The sequence below is a fragment of the Helianthus annuus genome, chromosome 15 (assembly GCF_002127325.2).
Source record: "Helianthus annuus cultivar XRQ/B chromosome 15, HanXRQr2.0-SUNRISE, whole genome shotgun sequence".
Taxonomy (NCBI): domain Eukaryota; kingdom Viridiplantae; phylum Streptophyta; class Magnoliopsida; order Asterales; family Asteraceae; genus Helianthus; species Helianthus annuus.
Window position 1 is genome coordinate 110,999,181 of NC_035447.2, and position 12,451 is coordinate 111,011,631.

A 12,451-nucleotide genomic window follows, 5' to 3' on the forward strand; every position below is an offset into this window, starting at 1 on the left:
CTTGTGCAAGTGGGAGATTGTTGGACTCTGTATGCCCAAGACGCATATTAAATTGATGTGGCTAATGCGTTATGATCCAAGTCGAGTCATACCCAATAACAAGCTAGACAAACACTTATATTATTTATTTGTGATATGATCAAACAAATAAATATTAACACTTACAATATTTAGAAATTGGTTTTCTAAATAATTACACTTGAGAAACCAATAAATTATGTGGATAATTTATTATGAGAGAATATTTTATTTTGTTATTTAACAAGTTAAATAACAATTTTAAAAGAGGTGCATAAAGTCTTGAAAACATATAGTGTTTATTTTATAAAAGTTATAAAAATAAACAAGACTTTATTTAACAAAATAAATTTGATTTTTTTTTTTAAAAAACACCCACCTAGGGCCGGCCCCCCTTTCTCTCTATCCAAAGAATTTGGTCCAATATCTTTTCATGCTTTTGCATGTGGAAGAAGCCTCTTGATTGGGCAAAAAGGAGGTGGCTCTTCTCTCAACATTTATATATTTTTTATGACAAAATATATAGAGATTATTAGAGATAATCAAAGGTGGTAGAGCTGAATTTTTGCTCTCTAATTTTCGGCCATAAGAGGGTTCTTTCAAGTGTTCCAACTTTGATCTTTAAGTGTTAAATCCTAGCTAAACTTGTGGTGTTTGTTGGAAGCTTGGGGTATACAAGCTTGAGGTCTTCTACTCTTGAAGACAACCATTTTAAGAAGCATCATCCGTTTCATAATCCTTGTACTTCAAGAAGGTAGTTTTCTAAACATCCTATGGTTGTGTTTGATAGTATACATCTCATATATGGATCCGGGTTTTGGGATTTTGCATATAAATGGTTTTATGTCTTATAAAAGTAACATGTTTTAAACATTATTACCGCTGCGTTTTTATTTCATATGGATGAAATTGCTTTGATAAACATGTTAAAATCCCATCAGTACCAACCCTTATACATATAAACTAGTTTTGATATATACTATGTCGTAAAAATGCCTAAAAAGGCGATTTGGAGCCATTTCCGGGTTTTGTATAGAAAGCTGATATTTTTATAATTCCAGAAGGCTCAAAATAATTTATTTAACATAAAAAATCAGTAGAAAAAGGTTTGAGGTCAAAAGGATTTATAGAACTCATTTTATAGCCTAAAAGGGCAAAACCGGCAATAACCGAAATAAGCTTAAAACTCTAAGTTATGCTCAGCCTAAAAATAAATAAAAATCTTTAAAATCCCAAAATATTATTATATATCAGTGGGTATAAAGTTTGATATAAAATTTTGGGTTTAGGTAGGCTATATGCTAATTAATTACTAAGAATGCTTCTAATTACGCTAATGAGCATAACTCTAAATCTAGACCTCAAACTGATGTCAAATTTTGGGTACAAGTTTATAATTCAGAAACTAAGATGTCTACTCTTTTACATTTTCAAAAAATCACATTTTAAGGTCATTTGGGCATAATGGTCAACATATGAGCATTTAACGGAAACTTGCATAATAATTAGACAACTAGTGAACCAAGTCGTATAATCACAAAGGGTTATACTAACATGTACCTAGGTCCAAAAGAAGCTCTAAGGAAATCCTAAAATTGGCTTAAACGGGTCAGAACTGAAAGTCAAAGCGAAAGTCAAACTATGCGACTTTCGGTTCCAAACCGAGCCTAAACTGAAAATTGTCGAGTTAAACATGTTTAGACATGTTCTTACATTAATTACCAAGTTATATTAATGATCAAACAGATTGCATATATCCTACATTGCTAATTATGCATTAATATTGAATAAAGCGTTCTGTTGACTTTTTAAAGTAAGCTTTGACTCGACAATTAACATAGTTAGTGTGGGAATATGGAAATACCCTTTTAAGGGCTTATTACCCACATAATTACCTACTTATAGGTCTTTTTAATTCGAGATTTGACTGAGTAATTATTGTTTAATCTCGAAGTCGAACCTTAAATACGATGGTTTGACTTTTAGCTAATTAACTAAGCTAAACTGAATTAAGGGAGGTCAAGGATACTTACAAGAGTCCTAAGTATGCTTAGGGACCTAAGGGAAGATGGTTGCTAATCAGAGGAGCTCCAGAGAAGTGTCTTGAGTGAAAGTGAAATGAGTAAGTCCAATGTCCACAACTTCAACTCCTTATATAGTGAACTAAATGTCACAAGATCTTACCAAGGTAGTCTACATGTGTTGTGTGAGATGATCCCAGGTGCCCCTATGTGGCTAAATACTGCCTATCAAGTTCCTGGATTCGAATACCACCTTAATAAGGTGGTGGAACCGGCTGAACAGGCAGCTGTCCAAAACTTGCTGCCAGCGACAGGCTTACGGACCGTAAGCCAAGTCCCTTGAGGTCCGTGTGCTTATCTTGCGGACCGTATGCTTATACGGTTACGGTCCGTAACCGACCCTGGTCAGATACGCCCAGATATGCTCCTTGCGGACCATAAGCCTAGGGCCATACGGTCCGTATCCGCTGACCAGAAACCAAAAATTTTACAAACTTCCAAATTTTGACCATGCAACTTTGAAACTCCGAATTTCATGCCATCGTTTTCAGTTGAGGGTCCCTTTGCTCAGCCTTTGAATGCTTTTCATGCCCTTACATGTTTTGGATCTTGTGGGAGGTTTGAAATGACGGAAGTATCAAGAATTCACCATGGACTTGAATAATTTTAATTCTTTTAAATCAAGAATCTAACTTCCTGGTTATTGTAGTAACATTCTAAACAATCAAATTTTCATATAAAAATGGAATTTTATTTATTTAGAAACAATCCGGCTAATATATCAGATGTTTATCAGAACGATTTAAGGATCTTGGGATTTATGATTTGGGTCGCTCAGAGGTGTTTGAATAACATGTCGCCCTTGGGTCGTTCAGAGGTATTTTAATAATATGACGCCCTTTTTAAATCCTACCATACATCTTTATTTGATCCGGGTTCCTGACACGTTTTTCTCACATGACACGTGTCTTTATTTTATTGGACATGAATTTTCGAGGTGTTACATCCTCACCCCCTTAAAAGAAATCTCGACCTCGAGATTTACTGAAACAATTGAGGGTATTTTTCTTTCATCGTGGACTCTAACTCCCACGTATATTCGGGACCTCTACGGGCATCCCACGTATATTCGGGACCTCTGTGCAGCTAACAACCTTTCATTCAGACTGTTCTTGATCTCAATGCTCTTGGCATTAATCCTTATCGGCTTTACTCTTTCCTTTCTGCTCAAGGCGTCTGCGACTACGTTGGCCTTCCCTGGATGGGTATCTTATCTCACAATCATAATCATTCAAAGTTTCCATCCAACGTCGCTGCCTCATATTTAGATCCTTCTGATTGAACAGATGTTGAAGGCTTTTGTGATCAGAATAGATCACACACTTGGTTCCATACAAGTAGTGCCTTCATAGTTATAGCGTGAATACAGCGGCACCCAACTCCAAATCATGGGTGGTGTAATTCTTTTCATGCACTTTTAACTGGCGTGATGCGTAGGCAATGACTTTGCCTTTCTGCATAAGCACACATCCCATACCGGTGTGTGATGCATCATAATAAACCACAAACTCATCAATTCCTTCAGGTAACGTCAACACTGGTGCGTTACTTAGCTTCTGCTTCAAAATATCAAATGACTCTTGCTACTTAGGCCCCCAATTGAACTTACTATTCTTGCGAGTCAGCAAAGTCAGGGGTGCTGCAATTCTTGAGAAGTTTTCGGTAAATCGTCTGTAGTATCTTGCCAGTCCTAGGAAACTACGAATCTCCGTAGGCGTCTTAGGCTCTTTCCAGTTCATGATAGCTTCAATCTTCGCGGGATCTACTTGGATACCACACTCACTGACTACATGTCCAAGGAATTGGACTTCTCGAAGCCAAAATTCACACTTAGAAAATTTGGCATAGAGCTTTTCTTGATGAAGCAGCTTAAGAATACATCGAAGATGCTTCTCGTGGTCAGCTTAACTTTTCGAGTAGATGAGAATGTCATCGATGAAGACAATGACAAATTTATCCAAATAAGGCTTGCAGACGCGATTCATGAGATCCATGAATGCGGCAGGTGCATTAGTGAGCCCAAAAGGCATCACTAGGAACTCGTAATGACCATAGCGAGTCCTAAATGCAGTCTTGTGCACATCTTCGTCTTTGACCTTTAACTGATGATAACCTGACCTCAGGTCAATCTTGGACAAGTAGCTTGCTCCTTGTAGTTGATCGAACAGGTCGTCGATCCTGGGCAAAGGATACCTATTCTTGATAGTGACCTTATTAAGCTCTCGGTAATCGATACATAAACGCATCAACCCATCTTTCTTGTTGACAAACAAGATCGGTGCTCCCCATGGAGACGAACTAGGTCTAATAAAACCTTTGGCTAACAATTCATCTAGCTGCGTCCTTAATTCCTTCATCTCTGTTGGTGCCAATCTATATGGTGCTCTTGCAATAGGCGCCGCTCCTGGAATGATGTCGATTCTGAACTCTACTTGTCTATCTGGTGGCAAACCAGGTAGTTCTTCGGGAAAAACTTCAGGATATTCAGAAATAACGGGGATATCTTCAATCTTGGGCTTCTGCTCATCAATGGTTACCTGTGCCATATAAATGACACAACCCTTCTTTAAACATCTGGATGCCTTTAGCATAGCCACTTGCTCAGGCAATCCATGATGAGTATCTCCCTAAATGGTAAGTGGTTCACCAGACGGAGTCTTGATCACCACTTGCTTCTTGTTGCACACAATCTGGGCTTGGTTATGCGATAACCAATCCATGCCTATCACTATATCGAAACCGGCTAGCTTAAAGGGTAATAAGGACAAAGGAAAAGAGTGGTTCCTAATGGATATGACACATCCATCTAACACAGTCGAAGCGGTTTCTATAGTTCCATCAGCTAATTCCACTTCATACTTCACACTTAAGGCTTTAACAGGCATTTTCAACAACTCACAAAACTTACTATCTACGAACGATTTATCTGCTCCAGAATCAAAAAGCACTCTTGCGTAAACATTGTCGTTCTGGATAGCCTCCTGTGCATTCATTTGAAAGACCCTGGCGTTGGTCTTTTTCCCTTCCTCAGCTTTCTTTGCCAGTTTTGGGCAGTTGGTCTTGATATGCCCTTTTCCATTGCAACTGTAACAAGTTGCAACCTTCATCTTTTTGCAATCAAGGGTCCTGTGCTCAGAGGACTTGCAAATCCCACATGCCTTCGGCTGGGATTGGGATTTCTGTTCATACCTGCACCTCCCAAAATGGTGCTTCTTGCAAATCTTGCACTTGGGTCTATCACCCGATTGTTGATCTCTTTTCTTAGATCCCGACCCCTTCTTGTGATCATGATTTCCCTGGTGCTTCTTGTTTGATTGGCGTGAATTGTCATCATTACGCTTTCTCTTCTCAGCGTCCGCGTTCCTCAGCGATCTTTGCCTGACCGCATCCAACGTAAGGGACAGGGAAATATCAGTTGCGGACCTGAAAGTAGCGGGCCGAGAGGCCTTCACGCTTGCCTTTATTTCTGGGGCCAAACCCCCAATGAAACGTGCGATTCTTTTGGGTTTCGGGGTCACAAGGTATGGAACCAACCTTGACATGGTATTAAAGCTTGTGAGATAAGCCTGGCAATCCAGGTTCTTCATGACCAGAGATAGAAAATCAGATTCTATCTTTTCAACCTCATGCTGAGGGCAGTAATTTTCTTTGATAAGAGCAACAAACTGTTCCCAAGACATGTTGTACAATGGAATTTTTCCAGTGGCTTGAATCAGTGATCTCCACCGTGCTAGGGCTTCACCTTTAAATGACTGGGATACAAACTTTACAACGTCCCTTTCAGCACAACCACTAATGTCCACTACAGTGTCCATTTCATCCAGCCAAGTCATGCAATCAACAGCGCCTTTCTCCCCAGTGAAATCTCGGGGCTTGCATGAAACAAAGTACTTGTATGTGCAACCCTTGGCACGCGGTGCATTATCGAACACTATCTTCTTGAAGGGAACACTGTTCTCATTTGAAGAATGTCGATCATCATCTTTCTTAGGTTTAGGTTGGACAGAGGGTGGTTTGCTATGAGCTTCAGAATAGGTCTTAGGCTCGGTATGCGGTGTAGATAGGGTTCTACTTCGGGTCTCAGAAGGCTCACTGTTTTACCGATCCAAAGCCCTTGTAACAGCATTATCGACTAGTGCTTGCAGCTCCACGCCAGTTAACTGTATTCTAGCGTTATCGTGGTTTTCCACCGGATGGCTATTTACTTCATCCGACCCAGCCATGTAGCTTCAATTGCTACATATAGATAATATGGGAAAGGTTTTAGTTAGAGGCCTTTACAGTACTTTATATTCTATTAACCATGGTTTTAAATTGCCATTTTAGGTTAATTTGCTATAATTATAGGATCTTTATTATTACCCTAAATTATAAATTGATAATAGCACATAAGGCCTAGTCACGTAGACAATTTAATTTAATTATAAACCAGGATTTTACAGTATTCAGGTATTTAGGTTGGAACCATGGTTCATCACCTTTTATTAACAGGGAGTCGTAAGCTACCACTGTCTTTAGTCCCAGAGGACATTTAATTATTGCCCGTAGGCACCTCGTCCTTAAGGGGCGGTTATATAATTAAGGGAATTTAAATCAACCCTTTTTAAAGGATGGCCTGTGTGACTTTAACGATTCACAGTTTGCCAAGAATGTTAACATACTTACAGATGGTAACATGGATTGGAATCCTTTAGGTAGGTTTTACCGTCTTGGCCATGTTTGCGGGGACATATAGGCTAGGTTTTACCTTTAGGATTCTTCTAATAATTAACGCAAAACAACCCTAATTTGAGAGGTTAAATTGGATCTGAATCAATTTATGGAACTACCATCTTGGCCTTGTCTCGAGATGACATATGGCTAGGTCTTGTCCTTTTTAAATTTTTACTATTTTAATATAATTGTAGATCTTTTAATTATTTTTATTTTATGTCTTATGCACATAATTAATAATAAATAAAATGAAATTTTAAATTAAACATCTCATAAATAATTTTCAAACAATTACAACTTTTGCCTTAAACGGGACTTCTACAAAATAACATGCCCATGCAGGGGCGAAATAAACAACAAACCCACGCAGGGGTTAACAAAAGACATGCCCACGCAGGGGCATAGTACAAAAGACAAGCCCACGCAGGGGCTGAGTACTGCAACAAAAAGTCCACGCAGGGACTTGATTACAACTAAATAAATAACAAAAGGTCTTCAATGACCCCTTCTCTTGGACTTCCCTTTGATCAGGTCTGACAACCCCTTGAAGAAGCCTCGATTGTTACTACGCTCTGTTTGAATTTTCTGTTCACATCGGTCCAATCTTTCAAGGACCTCTTGTTGGCGCTCCGACGGAATCAGTTGCGGCTGCGGCGGCTGATACAAAGGTTGAGGAGGTGGCGGACGCTGGTACCCATAAGTTGGGTAACCAGTGGTCCAAAGCCCACCATATGGTCCCTTTGGGTGGCGAGCATTGCAGTCCCATACCTCCTGGTATGGGTCCATATTGGCATAATCGTAATGGGTATGAGCCGGCTGCTCAAAAGGGTTATACGCCGCTGAACCGGCGTATGCAGGGATTGGGTTGTCAAAACCCAGTGGTGGCGCCATAGGCGCAGAGTTGATCTCTGGGACGGGGTTTGATGCCCCCTCCCATCTGAGGTTCTTCTTCTTGGAGTGACGGATAGTGGCTGTCACTCGAGGGCTGAGGAGTGCTGATGCGGACTCCTCCTCGCACGGACATCCGCGCGTTTGACCTTCTCCGCCTCGGTGGCTCCGGAGGCGGTTGCTGTTCCATTGGTGGTGGTGGTGGCGGAGTAACTGCCACAAATCGGGGATCCTCGGAAGGATCCTGTTGTTGTTGCTGTTGCTGCTGCTGGTAGGGAGATGAGTGTTCAGAGGGTGTAAAGTACCACTCGTATTGGGCGAACCTCGCCTGGTTGCTGTCAGGACCACGGTAAGGTGATCCATGAAATGATGACCCATCGGAGATTTCGATGGGATGGTTCGGGGTCCCGGTTGCAGGATCCATGGGATCCGTGTCTTCGTCCATGTCATCATTACCAGAAATGTGATCCTCTGGTCCAAGTGGGTTAACACCCACGGGTTCTTGGATGAAATTAGCCGGGTTGAACCGACTCTGGAAAGCAGGGGTTGGGTCACCAAAAGAATGGTGCGAGTTTGACCGCTGCAAGGGTATGAAAGAAGGCGGATAGTTATTGGGCTCGTTCTCGGATTGGGGCCCAAAAGAATTTAGATAGGAAGGTGAGGAACTTAGGGAGACTGACCGCCTCCCGGGTTCAACGTAAACCCTCCATGGCTCCTAAGGGCTAGTGCTCATTGTGATCGAAGGCGTTCGCCGGTGTGAAGGCCCGACTTCATGATCATTGCCCATAACTTGGCCCTTGCCTCTTCCTCTCCAAAACCTTGGTGGCATTTTTGACCTGCAAACATGATTAAGATAACAACAAGAAATATAAAATAAAAGACAACGCAAAATAAAACAAAAACAGAATTTGTCCTATGTTCTTTGTCTAGACTCAGAACTCGAGGAATGTGCAATATGTGCACTAAGATTAAACACAAAGGCAAGTGTTTAATTCACTCAGTGTTGGCTCTGATACCAACCTGTCACACCCCTATTTTCCACGTGTCACCGGTGGGGGAGTATCGTGACGTAGTGATATCATCATAGTCAAACAACACAAATTATAAATGCACAGCGGAAGAAAAAGATAGATTTATTTCAACCAAACAAATTGTAATATCCAATTATCACAAGTAGTTGAAACAGATCCACAGGCGGATCAAAATAAAATGGAGAATTGTTCAACAGATTTATTGCAACCAAGCTTGCGAGACTCTAAACGATGCTAAGGAGAGGCCAACCTATTACGTGTAGTACCTGCACTTAATCTTTTTGGGGAAAATATGTCAGTTTACATTGGTAAATATAATTTAACTGACTTATTTTGAAAATGTTTTAAAAATTGATTTGAATGTACATGGCACAAAACTTTTTATAACTTGGGATAATTAATCAAGTTTAAACTTGTAAAAGAATTACATGTTTGTTATGCGTTTAGTCACCCGGTTCGTGTCGGGTTTAAGGTTAATAGACACGCCACATAGTATAGTTCCGCGATGGGAAACCAACGGGTATACCTTAATAAATATGGACACACTGTCGGATGTACGCCTACACCCGCGTGTCAAGGTCGTGGCCATTTCATGAATGATGCCAAGGATATCCGGGACATGGTCATTAAACTCCCAAAGGCATAAAACAAACAAAACAATTTTCAAACAGGTTATCTTGATAATACTTAACCACTAATCGATTAAGGTCAAATGCCCGACCAAGCGGTATTTTATATACCGTACCCCAAGCCCGTATAAGGGAAAATAAGTTAAAAGTATTTACCTTTGCAAATATAATTCACAATAAGCAAGTGCACGTATCTTTTACTGCATCTCCTATTCTGGAACGAAGGTTTATAATAACCTATTAGAATCCTAACGGGCCTTTAATTTAGCCTAAGCTTAGACCGGTTAGTTTTAAAGAACGAATATGGTTTAATCGCACAACTTAGCGAAGACCGGTTTAGAATGTCTTTTGACCCGAAAAGCTTGCATGCTTGTTTAATATGGGTAACTTAAACACATTCTGGATTTTGAGACAACAATGATATGGTTTGACCCGTTTCGGCTAAAATGTGTAAACTAGTTACATAAGCCGATCCGAACGCGAAGGGTGCATAACAAGTAACCATAAAGTCATATACAAGTTCCCTGAGTTAATATGCACTAAATATGTTGTGATATCAGTAAGATATGTTCTATTATGCCCAAAGTGATTTTTAACTCAAACTATGCCCCGAAAGGCATTTTAGTCATTTTAAAGGGTATAAAAGAGTTTAATTTGAAACCTGAGTTACAGGTCTGATTCATTTAGTAAATATACCTAATTCATATAAGTTATAACAGTAGGGTATCATATCTATGTGAATTTTATTAGTTATAACCATCCTATGCACCGAAGGGGCATTTTGGTAATTTCACATAAGCCTAAAAGGTCAAAACTGAAAACCTGAGTTTAAAACTTTTGCTTACTGTTATAATATACAATTTACTGAATATATCAGTAGGTACCAACCCTTATACATATAAACTAGTTTTGATATATACTATGTCGTAAAAATGCCTAAAAAGGCGATTTGGAGCCATTTCCGGGTTTTGTATAGAAAGCTGATACTTTTATAATTCCAGAAGGCTCAAAATAATTTATTTAACATAATAAATCAGTAGAAAAAGGTTTGAGGTCAAAAGGATTTATAAAACTCATTTTATAGCCTAAAAGGGCAAAACCGGCAATAACCGAAATAAGCTTAAAACTCTAAGTTATGCTCAGCCTAAAAATAAATAAAAATCTTTAAAATCCCAAAATATTATTATATATCAGTGGGTATAAAGTTTGATATAAAATTTTGGGTTTAGGTAGGCTATATGCTAATTAATTACTAAGAATGCTTCTAATTACGCTAATGAGCATAACTCTAAATCTAGACCTCAAACTGATGTCAAATTTTGGGTACAAGTTTATAATTCAGAAACTAAGATTTCTACTCTTTTACATTTTCAAAAAATCACATTTTAAGGTCATTTGGGCATAATGGTCAACATATGAGCATTTAACGGAAACTTGCATAATAATTAGACAACTAATGAACCAAGTCGTATAATCACAAAGGGTTATACTAACATGTACCTAGGTCCAAAAGAAGCTCTAAGGAAATCCTAAACTTGGCTTAAACGGGTCAGAACTGAAAGTCAAAGCGAAAGTCAAACTATGCGACTTTCGGTTCCAAACCAAGCCTAAACTGAAAATTGTCGAGTTAAACATGTTTAGACATGTTCTTACATTAATTACCAAGTTATATTAATGATCAAACAGATTGCATATATCCTACATTGCTAATTATGCATTAATATTGAATAAAGCGTTCTGTTGACTTTTTAAAGTAAGCTTTGACTCGACAATTAACATAGTTAGTGTGGGAATATAGAAATACCCTTTTAAGGGCTTATTACCCACATAATTACCTACTTATAGGTATTTTTAATTCAAGATTTGACTGAGTAATTATTGTTTAATCTCGAAGTCGAACCTTAATTACGATGGTTTGACTTTTAGCTAATTAACTAAGCTAAACTGAATTAAGGGAGGTTAAGGATACTTACAAGAGTCCTAAGTATGCTTAGGGACCTAAGGGAAGATGGTTGCTGATCAGAGGAGCTCCAGAGAAGTGTCTTGAGTGAAAGTGAAATGAGCAAGTCCAATGTCCACAACTTCAACTCCTTATATAGTGAACTAAATGTCACAAGATCTTGCCAAGGTAGTCTACATGTGTTGTGAGATGATCCCAGGTGCCCCTATGTGGCTAAATACTGCCTATCAAGTCCCTGGATTCGAATACCACCTTAATAAGGCGGTGGAACCGGCTGAATAGGCAGCTGTCCAAAACTTGTTGCCAGCGACAGGCTTACGGACCGTAAGCCAAGTCCCTTGCGGTCCGTATGCTTCTCTTGCGGACCGTATGCTTATACGGTTACGGTCCGTAACCGACCCTGGTCAGATACGCTCAAATATGCTCCTTGCGGACCGTAAGCCTAGGGCCATACGGTCCGTATCCGCTGACCAGAAACCAAAAATTTTACAAACTTCCAAATTTTGACCATGCAACTTTGAAACTCTGAATTTCATGCCATCGTTTTCAGTTGAGGGTCCCTTTGCTCAGCCTTTGCATGCTTTGCATGCCCTTACAAGTTTTGGATCTTGTGGGAGGTTTGAAATGACGGAAGTATCAAGAATTCACCATGGACTTGAATAATTTTAATTCTTTTAAATCAAGAATCTAACTTCCTGGTTATTGTAGTAACATTCTAAAGAATCAAATTTTCATATAAGGATATTGGGATTTATGATTTGGGTCGCTCAGAGGTGTTTTAATAACATGTCGCCCTTAGGTCGTTTAGAGGTATTTTAATAATATGACGCCCTTTTTAAATCCTACCATACATCTTTATTTGATCCGGGTTCCTGACACGTTTGTCTCACATGACACGTGTCTTTATTTTATTGGACATGAATTTTCGAGGTGTTACACTCTCAATTTTTCTGCAATTTTCTTTTGAACTTTAGATCAAATAGGACTGCCCTGTTTTTGTGTTACCAGTCTTTCTTTGTCCTTATCTCCCCCTAAGACTGGGAACATTGTTTCATCAAAATGTAGCATTTTTGGAAAGAATCCAAGGGGATATTTGTGGGCCTATCCATCCTCCGTGTGGACCATTCCGCT